General features: G+C 41.2%; 1 protein-coding gene and 1 long non-coding RNA gene across 2 annotated transcripts in view; one reads left to right on the top strand and one right to left on the bottom strand.

The window, feature by feature from the left end:
- LOC311023251 (ras GTPase-activating protein 1-like) overlaps positions 1 to 14,136 on the top strand; it is a 389,455-nt gene that overhangs the window by 112,514 nt on the left and 262,805 nt on the right. The window lies entirely within an intron of this gene.
- The window catches only part of LOC311023256, a 35,772-nt gene that overhangs the window by 13,722 nt on the left and 7,914 nt on the right, over positions 1 to 14,136 (bottom strand). The window contains exon 2 of the long non-coding RNA XR_014598203.1: positions 7,588 to 7,683. This is a non-coding gene — a long non-coding RNA (uncharacterized lncRNA). The remainder of the gene's footprint in view (positions 1 to 7,587; positions 7,684 to 14,136) is intronic.

Genomic DNA, 14,136 nt, shown 5'->3' with positions numbered 1-14,136 from the left:
CCCTTTCTCTCTCACTCTCTCTCTCTCTCTCTCTCTCTCTCTCTCTCTCTCTCTCTCTCTCTCTCTCATCGGATGGGAAAGGTGATGCAAAGGTGGTATGACAGGGATGCATCCCTCGCCATCCCGAATGCAAAAACGAAGAGGAACAAAGGACAGATGGAAGGAATAGAGTAGGTGGCTTGTAGGGTGATGCAGGAAGGTGGAATGGATGAAAGAAAGAGAGGGAAAGACAAGGACAAGAGATCATGGCTGAGAAGATCGAAGGGTATGAAAACAAGCGGGAGATGGTGTGAAACGAAGACACGATGCAAGTGCGAGAAAAAAAAAATCAAGATCAGAGAAGCAGCTCTCGCCATCTCTCTCCATCCCTCTCTTTTACTCCACTTCCCCCTTCCACCCCATCTTCTGTTCCTGTCAAGTTCCCACTCGCTCCCGCTCTCTTCTTTTTACCCTACTTCCCCCCCCCTTGCCACCCGCCTCCCTTCCCCGCTTCTGCTCCTCACCCCATCTCTGGTTCTCCTCTTAATAAGAGCTGGCGGGACAATAGTACCATTGTTGCCCGTGTTTGGGAACCCTGGACTGAAACAATCGCTGTTTACCCAAGCACTGGCACAGCCTGGACCCTCTCGTTCATTACAGCCGGGCCAAGTCTGATTAAGTCTGTTCCGCAAGTGCAACAATAAGCCACTGAGCCAGCCCCGACGACTCATCCACTCTCCTCTGCCTCCTCGCTCTCCCACCATCTTTCTCCATCACTTCCCCTCCTGTGTTTCTCCTGCAGTCACAACTTTATTTGGATTTTCTCACTCTGTATCCCCTCGCTTCCACTTACTCACATTGCCACCCCCTGATTTACATATTGTTCATTACCAGTGACCAGGAGAACCACATTCACCGCAGGAGGAGTGAAATAAACATACGGAAAAAAAAGAAACGGAGAACAGATGGTGGATAAATGGGAAAGTATTTTAAAAAAAACCCACATTAGTTGAATCTGATCTATTTTCAAAAATGACCTTCATAATCTAGGACAAAGCTAATTTCTTTATTAGAAATTCCCAGTGGGTTTGAACATGCTGCAGGCAGTGGTGATATGTAAAATGCAAGATATAAGAGAAAACTCTCTCTCCATAATGGTCTCAGATCATAAAAAAAAATAAAAAATACAAATTGTCATGGAGGTGGCGTTATTAAGCTGATGCGTGTGGCGGAGACATACTGATTCAGGGGACTGAAAGCCTTTTCACTCAACCACATCCCTCAGCTCCGTGGCTTGTAACAGAAGTATGCTACCAGCACTATGCAAAACAGCATCATGAATATGCGTAATTAGGTGGGACTGGTGTAATTTTTCTGGGTTATGGGATGTGACATTTGTGGGGCAGGAGCATACATCAGCGTAAGCACGACTGACAAATGCATAATCCCTTTCTCTGCAATAAGGCCTTTTACACTTTGCAATACAAAATATACAGTTTGCCTTCATACACTTAACAGGCGAGTCATTCAGATAAACACACACACACACACACACACACACGGCCGCCGTGCATGCACAGACATGCACAGTTGGATACATATGCAGAAAAGAAATTAGGAAAAGCTGTATGCTTACGGCACTAAAAGAAATCTGTGCACACACGAATAGAAACTGTAGATCACAGTCCTTTTTTTTTAAAGCAAAGGTAACACAACAGAGAGACAGATAGCCAGAGTGCATTGTGTTTACTGTAGTAACAGGAGAAAATAAAGTTTGCATTGTGTCTAAAAGCAGGAGACGTGAATATCAGAGGGACACAATTACTCAATGATGATGGAGGAAACCTGAAATTAATAAAAAATAAACTACAATATGGCCTAGACTTGGAAGGCAGCACACAAATACTGCTATTGCCAAGCAACAACGTTGCAAGAGGGCCGATACGCATGGATGTTTAACATAATATGCTGTTAGGTGAGGGTTGGTAATGAGTTTTAGACATCGTTTAGTGACCAGGAAATGTCCAAGCTAATTTGCTTTCCCATATGTATACACATTGTTATTGAGACACACCTGGAAATGTAGGAAGCTTTTCCGCTTTTCTACAAGGACACTGAATTACTACGCATCGATTATACGGTGTGTTTTTTCCTTTTTTCCTGCATTATTATTGAATTTAGATGAACCTTCAAAAGAAGTGAACATGTAAATGCACAAATAAGGAGAGGCATGTGGGGCATAGGTACACTGACAAAAGCATCTATTAATAATTGGATCATATTCTTAAACCAGACACAGTCCCTCTCTCTCACACACACACATATGCATGCACACTTTGAACACACCTCTCTGGCTCTTCAGAGAGAGCCAATTTATAGATACTGTACTGAACCCCCCTCACCACCTCTCATCTCTCTCTTTGCCTTGCCATGCCCCTTTCCCTTTTCCCATTCACCCATACAGACACACACACACACACACACACACGCGCACACACACACACAGCCAAATCCACCGCCCTGCCACACATACCGGAGGGGAGGACACATTTCTCATAGCACCCAGGAAATTAACTTGACATTTGATGCAGACAGAAAAAATATATTTCAGTGGGGGGAGGGAGAAAAAAAACAAAGTGTACTAAAGCAGAGATAGCATAAACCCATCCCTTGTTCACCCCTCCTCACCCCATCCCCCCTTAAGCCCAGGGATGCATTCGAAAGGGATTTCAGCGATCTGCAATGCAGACGCCACTGGGTGCCCACGGAAAAATGAGCTTCATCTTTTGCCTGTCCTTCTCAGTGTATGCTGTCTGTCCCTCTTTGTTTCCATCTTTTATGATGCCGGCGCTCCATTTTCATATCCACTTCCCCTCCCTTCCAGTTTGTGTCTTTTCATTTTGGAGGAAGTTGGAAAAAAAACACGTAATGGTCGGAGGATCGCTTGATGGTGCATGCGTTTGAAATTAAGGCGCACCCTTTAAGCCCCTCCTTATGAACACGTCAAGTTAAGATGAGGATTTCTTATTAATTGTTGCTGCCATGCGATTTCTTTCAATTTAGCATTTAGCTTTTAAAAATCGTGGCCCTTAACGCATCCCTTTGTTGTTTTATTTAAACCATTTTGCAAATCTGAGTTAATCCCTACAAAATTAACACCGTTTGAGAGAATAAATAATAAACATATGCCAACCGGTTGCAATTCTGTACAAAGCAATAACAGCAGTGCATCTTATTACTCAGATTACAGTGCTCCCATGATTTCATGCGAGCAGAGTAGAATATAAAGTGCAGTGTGATCTTGCATATATTTGATAAGATTAACGATCGCATCAAAGGCCGCGTAGTAACCTCGGCAAGGGGCCCAAACACCACGAGCGAGAGGAGGCCACAATTAATACATCATTATGCACTGCTACAGTTTATACCCGTGAACACACACAGCAAGACCGCCGACCAGCTAGTGTCTGTCTCAATATCCCCTGCATTAGACATGCAGGAATGTTAACATCATTATGCACAACTGTGAATGTCTGTCTGTGCCCTCCCCCCTTTTACTCCCCTACCATATTGTGTCTGTGCTTCGTCCATGTGTGTGTGTGCGTGGTGTCTGAAAGAGGGCGGCATTATTTAAATATGTTTTTTTTTTTTTTTTTGTATGCAAGTTGAAACAAATTACCGATTGCTGTATGGCCATGAGAAGCACTGAAAGCAATATTGTTAAAGCATGTCTACATTAATATCGGCGTGTTGTCGAGGGAAGTGATGCTGCAGGAATTCATTGCATGAAAAAAAAAAATACACGCTTTGCAACTATTACATTTTTGAATTTCATTACATAATTCCAGGATTTATAAATAAAATTTTGAATTAATTCATGATTAAACACCGGCATATTTTACACCACACGCACTTTGAACACTCTACAAGGCAAATTTGTATTATGATTTCTAAAAAAATACGATAAACTTATATATATTTAAATTGTATGTATACAAATGAATGCTTTGGTACTGTCTTTGCATCTGTAATATTGTCCTGATGCAGTCTAAAGGTAACCCATAACAGCGTTTTAAATATTCATGGTGAGAACCAAATATCCAGGGAAATAAATGCGAGCATATTTTTCTTTTAGTGGCAAAAGGAAAATGGAGACTGACCCAGTTCATCATTACCTAATCCCCCCAGTTACTGAACACACTCGTGAAAATGTCACATGTTTGATAAAGTTGAAGTTTTTACTGGAAGGGCGAGGAGGCTTGGAGGAGGACTTTCATTAGCGCTGCTGTTCCCAATATCTGCTCTGCATTTCTCAGAGGCGGTGCGGTCAAAACATTGCATCATCCCAACAGACACACTCGTACTGCAATGCTGTTTGCAGCCATTGTACCACATTTGCATTCAACGTGTTTTAGAACAGCCTCAAGTGAAAACTGTGCATTTTGTTGCGTCATAAAAAATAAATAACAATTTCCAGCAGAAAAGAAATAGAAAGCTACAATACATATTGCCTAGGCATTGGCTGTAAACCAGACATATCCAGTATTAATAAGCGAAGGAAACTCTACAAAGTCTTGTTTTATTGCGCAGAAGAAATTTGGTCTCAGATTCAAACAAATATATTTTTAGTTATCTGCCACAACTTAAGGAAAGCTTGTCCGGCAAGTGTTGTATACAAAGTCCTTGGCTCCCTCTGCTTATACAAACTCCCCTCCTGCCACCTCGCTATTCCTTGCTGCCAGCGATTTGCATTCATTTGCATGATTTTACGATGTGCATATCCTTTGTTCTGACTGTATGATGATGCAGAAGAAGCCCTCCCTACGCAGCCCTATTACACAGCCCGCTGAACGCTACTTGGATATTGAATGGAGAAAAAAAAAAGCTGTTTTATCCGTTTTAATTATTAATTGATAAGACGAGATTTCCACAAATACCAGACTCATCCCATGGTACACCAAAGATAATGTAGTCCATCAGAACGAGGGAAAAGAAGATGAGTATGTTCTAGTTTTGTGGAATTTTTGAACAACCATGGAAAGGACATATTGTGCTATCGCTAAGAGGCATGAGCATCTGCAATATATAGCACGGGGAAGGGATTGCATCCAAGCATGAAATATGGAATTACTTGACAAGTAGGGGGAAAAAATTAAATGATAGATGGAAAGTCTATAATTGAAAAGAGAAAAAAAATACCTTTCACATATTTTACAATATTTTCATAAATAATGTACTATTTTCTCCCTCTGTTGCACCCTCAGTTTTGTCATCATTTATAATTGTTCGCTTCTGTCTTATGTCATCGTAAAGAATTAAGCCTTTGCATTTATTATGCTATCTTTACTGTACAAAAATTGTTCATTCTGAGGTTTGTTAATGGACCTGCTGCAAAGCCCTCCTGTATTCTGGCGTCTTTTGTTCTCTGTTGTTGTTTTATCTGAGACAACACACACACACACACACACACACACACACAGCCGCCGACGCTTTCCCACTCCTTAATCATGCAGACGACTTCATTAATCGCAGTGGGCTTGCACTGATGATACAGACGCCAGCCTACAATACTGGAGGGTTTATATCCACAAATGTGAGCGCCACATTATAAAGACTTACCCCCGCTGGCACCCTAATAGTAAGCAGCTGTACTCCAAATACGCATGCCTGATAGATGATAATGAGTATAGCATAAGAAATGGCCGATGCAATGTAAACAAACGATATTGTATCGTGAACATTCAGGGTTTTCATGGGTGCTCATTTTAATGTTGATTCATGAGTTAAAATATTCTACCTGTCCAACTAAATAGAAGTCAGATCTAAGGACCCACTTTTAGCTGGGCTTTGCACAGAGTTTGTGTATAGAAAAGGTTTCCTGTATGTTATGGGATCATCTAGAAAAACCCATTGAAACGGAATTCAAAAGTCAGTTTTGTAATGCCACTCAGCAAGGTGTTCGATATTTAAAACGGTTGACCCACCTCCATTATACGGTGACACAATTCTGAAGTCTCAGGTAACAACTTCCACTTTTACAAAGGGGTTCATGTTGGGTTAATTTTCCCAATTTTTGTAGCCCTTTAACACCTTTGGTCAACCCGTTGATCACCAAAAAAGCAGCATTCGTAATGCTAAACTGAAGTTACGCTGGAATAACACTACAAATGCAGCATAAAGAGAACGATACAAATGGTGAAGTTCCAAGATTTAAAGCAGTGCCGTGGTGGCAAAGGCGTTAATTTTATACAACGAGGTAATTTGTGGAAATGTACTGCAGAGTCCGCTATAAGGCTCCATCTCTCTGTGGTATATTCTAGATGGCTACAGACTTGAGAACTGACTTTTCCTACCCAGTGACTTGTCCTGCCCTTCTAATTGGCCCTTCTGAGCAGTCCACCAAATGTGTGTGAGAGTATTGGGAGTAATTAGGACGAGTAACACCACCACACACACTGAGGCCCATGGGCGCTGACATACCACCTCTTCTCTTCAGCCACTTTTTTTTCTTTCTAACATCACAAAGATATAAACTTGTGAACTCTGAGAACTCTCAACACAGAACATGTAGAATAACCAGGGTATTTTCATTTGGTTTAATTTTTTTCATACCAAAAGGTGCCACTGTGAGGTATTGTCTGATCGTCGAGGGCATGTTCTGCTGACTGTGACAGATGTCAATCATTTCAGCCAGTTGTGCACAGAGTGTACACCTAATATCCAAACCCTGTGCACCATCTCAGACTCTGTAGAGGTCACCTAGTTGTCAGAAAAATGGGGTCGACGTTGAAATAAAGAAAGCACAGATGGTAATCGGCTGCTGCAGCCGGCTAATATGAGAAATATTTCCTTGACGTGAGAGTGAGCTCGGCTCATTAAAATGTTTATCGTTTCTAGTCAATAATATAAAATGTCACGTTATAATGGCTGCAGGTCTAATTGATAGCACAAGATCTCCTGCACGCAAAGCAAACAGTGGCAGAGGGCAATTACTGTTGCCACATGGATTGCAATGGCCAGAAGACATTTTTTTAAATCACTTCCTGGTTGTGGCTACTGTCGGCATGTGTGTGTTGTGCGGTTATGATGGACATTGGACAGTAACCTCTGTTTCCCCTCAGCTTTTTGTCTTTGGTACGGACCACAGGGCAAAGAATGGGTCATGGGATTTGATATTGCCCACATTGTCTGAGCTCCCTGTTATGCTGTTTACTGTGTCCTCTGGACCACTACTAACATCTATGCCGCTCTCCAACACACACATGGGCGAACTCTTCTGCAGGCAAACACTCACACATCAGCAACAGATAAGCAAGGACATCTGCCCGTTTTTGACATTTTCAATGCCGTAGGCCTACTTAAATTCATCAGATAAATATCAAAATCACATGCCCAGAAAATAATTCTGAGCTAAGTGACTCGTGAAAAAAAAGAACGATGATTATATTTGTCGGTGATTAAAAGCCTTGAGGCACATTATTTGACTGAGTTTCATTGAAAATATGTGTTGTTGAATTACCAGAGGTCACAGTAAACGCACAAGGAACCCTACACATTTACAACACTGCACAAACATACACACATTTTGATTTATTAACCCAAACTCACCTCACGTGGATCCAGTGGAGAGCAAAATCCTAGAGATCTGATCTTGACCTCTACTTCCTGCTGCCTTCAGTTCTCCACAGCTCTCTTTCTCCATCACTACAGCAATGAAAGACACACACACACACAAAAAACACACACACACACACACACGCAGGGAGTCAATAGGTTTACTTAAACTTAACCTTTACATGCTGAATAACTCTTCTTGAGCAAATCACAATGAACATGTTTCCACCAAAAAGAAGGGGCACAGTTCCATGGTAGAAGAAGGAAACAGAGGTAGCATTTACCATCACCAAGTTGAAATGCAGGAATTCATATTGGCAATTACTTTGTGCAAATGTCTCCAGAACCTCCACACTTTGCCACAAATAGCAAGTCAAACTTGGTACTTTTTTTTATGCCACACGAGCAGCTGGTTTGCAGATCATTTGAAGGTCATTGGAGTATGTTTCTTCATACTTCAAACTATTTATTTAAAATAGGCATGGGACAATATGAATGTCACGATTATTTTGGCCAAAACATTTCCCACAATTGGGATTCACGATGACAATATTCTCTAAAAATGTAATTAAAAGATTCTGGTATCGCTTTAGAGTTTGTGAGGAATACAATATGTTTATTGGATCACAGATAGGACATCCATTGTAGTGAAACACAATCAAATAATCTTAAACCATAAGATCCCCCTGCATAAATAAACCATACTTTGTTTTAATGGCAAATTAAATGGTTTGTTTCTTACATTATAATTGCTGTGTTGTATTTTTTTAATTATACATTTTAACTTAAAACTGAAAACACCTTCGTCAAATACGTTCTGACGTAGGAAACATTTAATCACGTGTGATATAACGTTTCCGTTGTCGGCATTTCCTCGCATATTAACGTCGGCCTGACACGCAAACGCTTGTCTGAAGTAACACGAACAACGCTAGCCGGCGTGAGAGAGCAATTCAAACGTACCCAATTGTAAAACAAATTCAAATGGAGACCTCAATCCGCTTTCTATCGTAGCTTGTTAAAAACTAAAGCAGAATTGTTTCCTGTTTGCGTCTTCTTCTTTCTTCTTCTACTCTCTTTACTGGCGGACCAGAGCCATGCGCAGCCTGCAGCGCCAACTACTGGCCAAAGTACGCGGTAGGATAGTTCATATGCTCAAAACAACAATTCGCATTTAACTTTGTTTTTGTTGTTGCAGCATTTAAAAAGTTTGCTCAAATTTCGCTTGATAATCGGATGACAGGCGTGAGGAGGTCAAATGTCAAGTCCCAAGGACAAGTCCATTTGAGGTCAAAGGTTATCGTTATGGATTGTAACAGCGGCTAGTTTGTCCTATAATCTGGCGATAGCTGACACACACACACACACACACACGCATTGTATTTTTCCCGAGTGACTGCGAGGCTCTTCTGGCATGTCAATATCGATCTGACAGATGCCACCTTTTATTAGAGCTCCATATCAAAGTGGATACACACACACACACACACACACATGACCAAACACGTGCACTTCACTGACACACTGTCACACTGCTGCATGGCAATAATCAATAATACAACCACTCAAGATAGATTTCTAGTTCTTTATTTTATTTATGCTTTTGTTCCATAGAATAACCTACAACGTTTTTAAAAAAAATGCATTTAAATCAAGGATTGTCAAGAAACAAAAACATGAATGTCAGACAAACATACATTTAAATTCAATCAACACTTCAGGAGTAAGAGGAAGGACCAATAAAACAGGTAGAATATCTTTATACAGGGTGTATTCTCATGCTCCCCATTGCAATGTTCTACAGTGTTCTGCGTGTTTTTGCGGTCGTGTGGCAAACCAGTGTGTGTGTGTGTGTGTGTGTGTTTCTAGCCCTACGGCAGGGTTTAGGGTAACTATACTGCACCCCCCCACCCCCTCCACCTTCACCCCATTCCCTTTGCGGCTTGTGTGGCTTGTCTCATCCCATCTCCCTCCTGCTCCTCTATCTCCCTCCTCGGCTCTGCTCCAACCCCCCCCCACCCCCCACCCCCCCACCGCTACTCTGCTCCTCGCCTACATGTGTGTGTAGGGTGGGTGGGGGGTGGGCTACGCTGGCGACGACCGTGCCAAGAATCATCCCCTGCTTTCTCTAAAGCAGCAGTGTGGTGATGCAGAAGATGCTAAATCTAATGCAAATTGCATATGTGTACATATCGCACACAGCCACACGCAGGCAATATGAGATAACACGGGGGAATTTGTAGATCATAGACCTACAAGGATTCTTTATATAGAGTGGAAAAATATAAAATTATGTTTAAGTGAGCTGCACTGATTTGAAACACAGCATAAGACATTTAAAATGGGGAAAACTACATTTACTGTATATGTTAGCTTCAGTGACGCAGAACCGACTGTGCCTTTCTCACACTGTGTGACTCCTCACCAATTGCACTTACCTATATGACAAAAAGAAGTAGCCAAAGAACAAAAGCACTCCTTCACGAGAGGTGTGTCTACTCTCCACCTCGGTGGCTTTCAGCGTTTCATTATCCAAAGTCGAGGTCTGCTTTGCCACCCAGCTCCCCCATGCTGCCTGTCTCATTTCCTCCCGGTAACAATCCATTAGCCGATGCCAGGCTCAAACACGCAGCCGCTTTAATTATTCGCACTTCTTTTGGCTCACCACTCATCAGAGAAAAACAGGGGAACAGTTGATAATAATGCATGTATAAAGGGACAAAAGGCTGACGAGGACACGCAGCTCAGGTAGATATAATATCCACGTTCACACTCCTCGTGTCTTCTATGCATCTACGGAAACACATCCACACATCGACGACCTATTTTAACCAAAATTGTATAATAGTCAAATACCTCTGGTAGCATATTTCTGGTGAACCGCACAAATGTGTGTGTGGATGCCCGAAAAAAAATGGAGATGTGGTATAATTCATCTTGAATAATTTCCTGCACATTCTTCCTCATGCTATGCCTCAGGAGCACTTTAGGATGAAAGAGAATGCTAATGCTGTGTCTGTATCTCACTGAACATTGTGTGTTTGTGCGCTTTACGCGGGTGTGTGTGTGTGTGTGTGTGTGTGTGTGTGTGTGTGTGTGTGCCGCCTCACTAAGCACAGTTATGATAATTAACAGATAGAAGAGGTCAGCTACAGTGTGTGTATGTGACAGTGATAGTGAGTAAGAGAGAAGAAGACGGAAAATGATAGGGGGAACAGTACAGCACGGATTTACATAAAATGGCAATATTGTCACCGACTTCCTTTCTGTGCTAAAGCATTTGTATTGTCGTTTTGGGTGCAACAGAAGGAATACCGGTACAGAAAGAGCAAGTTTTATCAGTAAATGTTCACAAAGCTAAAGTGCTGCATCCTAAAGATCGATGTAAGCACCGATACGTTGGGGGTATATACAAGATGTTGACTTTTTTTTTCCTGTGATGAGTGGCAATTTAACTTGGTATGATCTGGCTGAAGATTCCAACAATTAAATCATTTAATAAACTGTTTAAAGCTGTAAATAAGTAACAGGTTAATTGAAATATTTTCAAATAGAAATAGAAAATAGTGTTTTGTCATTGAACTCAATAAAAGCCAACCTACAAATTGTCTCTTGGGCTAAAAATACATATAAATGGTTAATGGGAATTCTTAAAATATTAGCAAATGCCAGTTTAGTTCTGATGTTGGTGCTAGTATTAGCACTCCGACGCAATAAACGCCGAGCAACAGAAAGGTAAACACGGGGCTGATCTCGTAGGTGACAGTAATCGAGGGAATTAATACATGCAAATGAAACGCTCAGCATGCAGAGCTGCCGATGACAGTAATTGAATAATCGACTTTAAGAGCTCTGCGTTGCTGTTCACATACCGCACAGAAATGTGTATGCGTTAATGTGTATGCGTGCGCGTGTCTATGCCAGCGGACATTTTAGGTCTACCCTCCTCACACTCTCACCACTGCCAAACGCCTTAAGATGGTGGCACCTTGAGGCAGAGAGAGACACTCGTAGAGAAGCCAACCTCCTCCTCCCTTTCCCCCTCTCCCACCTCGGGTCCTCACAACAACACAGGACAGACCCCCCCTTCCTAACCCTTACTCGCCCTAATAAATATTTAATTCACCCCTCTCTAATAAGGATATTAGGCGAGTACACCCCAGCCCTGGCGTATATGCATGAGTCCTTTCTCATCAAATTTACATAAAAGGGCCAGATGCTAATGCGAGCGTAGCAACTACTGCTCACTATTCTATATGCTCTGGTACTGGCTCCCGAGTCCGAGAGCCCATATAATTTAATTGCAGAACAGCATATATTTTTCAAATGGTTCGCCGTATTCAAATTGCATCTAGGCCTCCAATACCATATGCTTTATAAAGAGCGCGAAGACGGGCATATTTTAATTGTGGTAGCGGCACGGCTACAGTATTTATGCTTATTTAAAGGTTCCTGAAGCCCCTCCTCTATAGCGAAATGATAACACAGACGTGCTTATGCATAATATGAAAAAGAATCTGGATGTTCCGTCAATGAATACAGGTACGTGGCGTTTTTACAGTTAGAGCTTATTCAAACATTAATAACCGTATCAACAATAAAAGCCAATTAAGGTTTGGAAAGTGCATTATGCTGATAGCGCCAGGAGTTTACTAATGGGAAACTGAGAGTGAATACAGTGAGAGACAATTAGCATTTTAGCAATTTAGAGAAAAGTACCTCGATACGGACAGATTGTGGACGTACGTAAGGTGCACTGTATCTAAAAAAAACAAACATGCGGTCCACTAATATGTAGGTTGTAGCATATAGCAGGTGAGAGTGGGCGCTGCGATGTTTGTAATTAATAGAGGCTGAATAATGCAGTGACACGAAATATATTATTTACAGCCTTTCATCTTTGAGGAAGATTCAAAGCATATTTCAGATGCAATTATACTAATTTATTTATAGTGCATAGTATTTGCATAATCAAAAGCCAGCAGAGCACAGATATCCTGGAAGACGGGCTGATAGCCAGCCTCAGTACAAAAATAGCATGTATGCACACGGCCTTATTGTGCACTACTGCTGCCACAGTATTAATATCTAATAATGCAGCTACATCGCCGAAACTATAATGTAATGGTAACATTATAGGTAAAAAGTGTAAAATATAGCATTTGAATCATATTTTAAATAAAGACCTGCAACTTTTGCAGTTTTTTTTTTATCAAAATACAAAAGGCATGTTTACTGTAAGTATTCTCAAATTACTAGTTGTATCATGTTTGCAACAATATATAATTGTTTTAGATTTTGAGGTATTGTGAACATCATTTTCAGCTCTCCGTGTTTGGATTACATATTGCGATTTAATGAATGATCTTGACAACAATGTCATACGTGTATACACTTAAAAGAAACACTGAGACAAGATAACCGCTCTGTTATCCTTATAATGTCTACAGATGAATATAAAATGATATGTTTTAAACAATAAAATGGACAGTTATTCTCCTCAAATCAAAACAGTTGGTTTGATTTATCTCAAAAACTCCTTTTCTCTTTTTTTTTCTTGCATCTTTTGCAGTGATCATTTCTGTGTTCAGTACTTAAATATACAATACATATTTGGAGTGATTGTGGCAGACCAGCAAGCATGCTGATGGAGATTTTAGATTAATAAGTCAGTTTTTGCTACATTACAGACAGAAAAAATGTGGCTTCACTTCGGTTGCGACTGTCAGCTTGACGGACACTTAAGGGAATAAACAAACGCTCACGGTTTTAAATAGGCTGACTATATTTATAGATGATCATAAAAAAATGTGTCTCATCTGCGTCATTAAAGTGATGTTTCACTGACACATTTTCTGAGACTCGTTTTTATTTCCAGGCTTAACTTTCACTTAGTGGTAAAAAAAAAAAAGAAGTTTGTATTCTGGAAGTCATAACGAGGGATCGTTTTAATACCACACAAGCTGAACAATGTCAAACCCACACCATGAAGTAAACACAGCCCTATCACATTATGTTACATGTGGAATAGATGCGTGATGGTCCAGCATGTCGGCCATGAATATCCACGCAGTTAGCTGATGGGGAGGGCCATACAGCGTGGCAGAGCACAGCATGCCCGCTGCTCCCCACAAGACGCTCAAGTGGCCATGCATGATGTCATTAAAAAGGGCCCAACCATGACATTCCTCGGTGGATTATTGGCAAGTTATGGCTGGCTAGTCTTTTACTGAGTGGGGTCGATCAGATCCGTGTTAATCGCCAACGACACCATTAATGGAGCCGATGGCCACCTTTTGAGTGGCTGTGTGTGTCAGAATGTGTGTAAAAGACCAAAGACATTGGTTTGCCTTGTATATGAGCCGCAGACTTTCACTGTGACGGTTCAGTCGTCAGATAAATGAACATTATGACTTCAATTTATGGAGAAAACTGGAGAAACTAAATCAAGTACCCGATGCATGTGTGGGTTACCTGAGGAAGCATATTTGATACAATGTGTCTCCATGAAGCCACTGAAAGAGGAAGTGGGTGGCATTATGG

This window comes from Eutrigla gurnardus (genome assembly GCF_963514095.1).
Source record: "Eutrigla gurnardus genome assembly, chromosome: 13".
NCBI classification, from domain to species: domain Eukaryota; kingdom Metazoa; phylum Chordata; class Actinopteri; order Perciformes; family Triglidae; genus Eutrigla; species Eutrigla gurnardus.
This window is presented reverse-complemented; position numbering and strand designations above follow the sequence as displayed.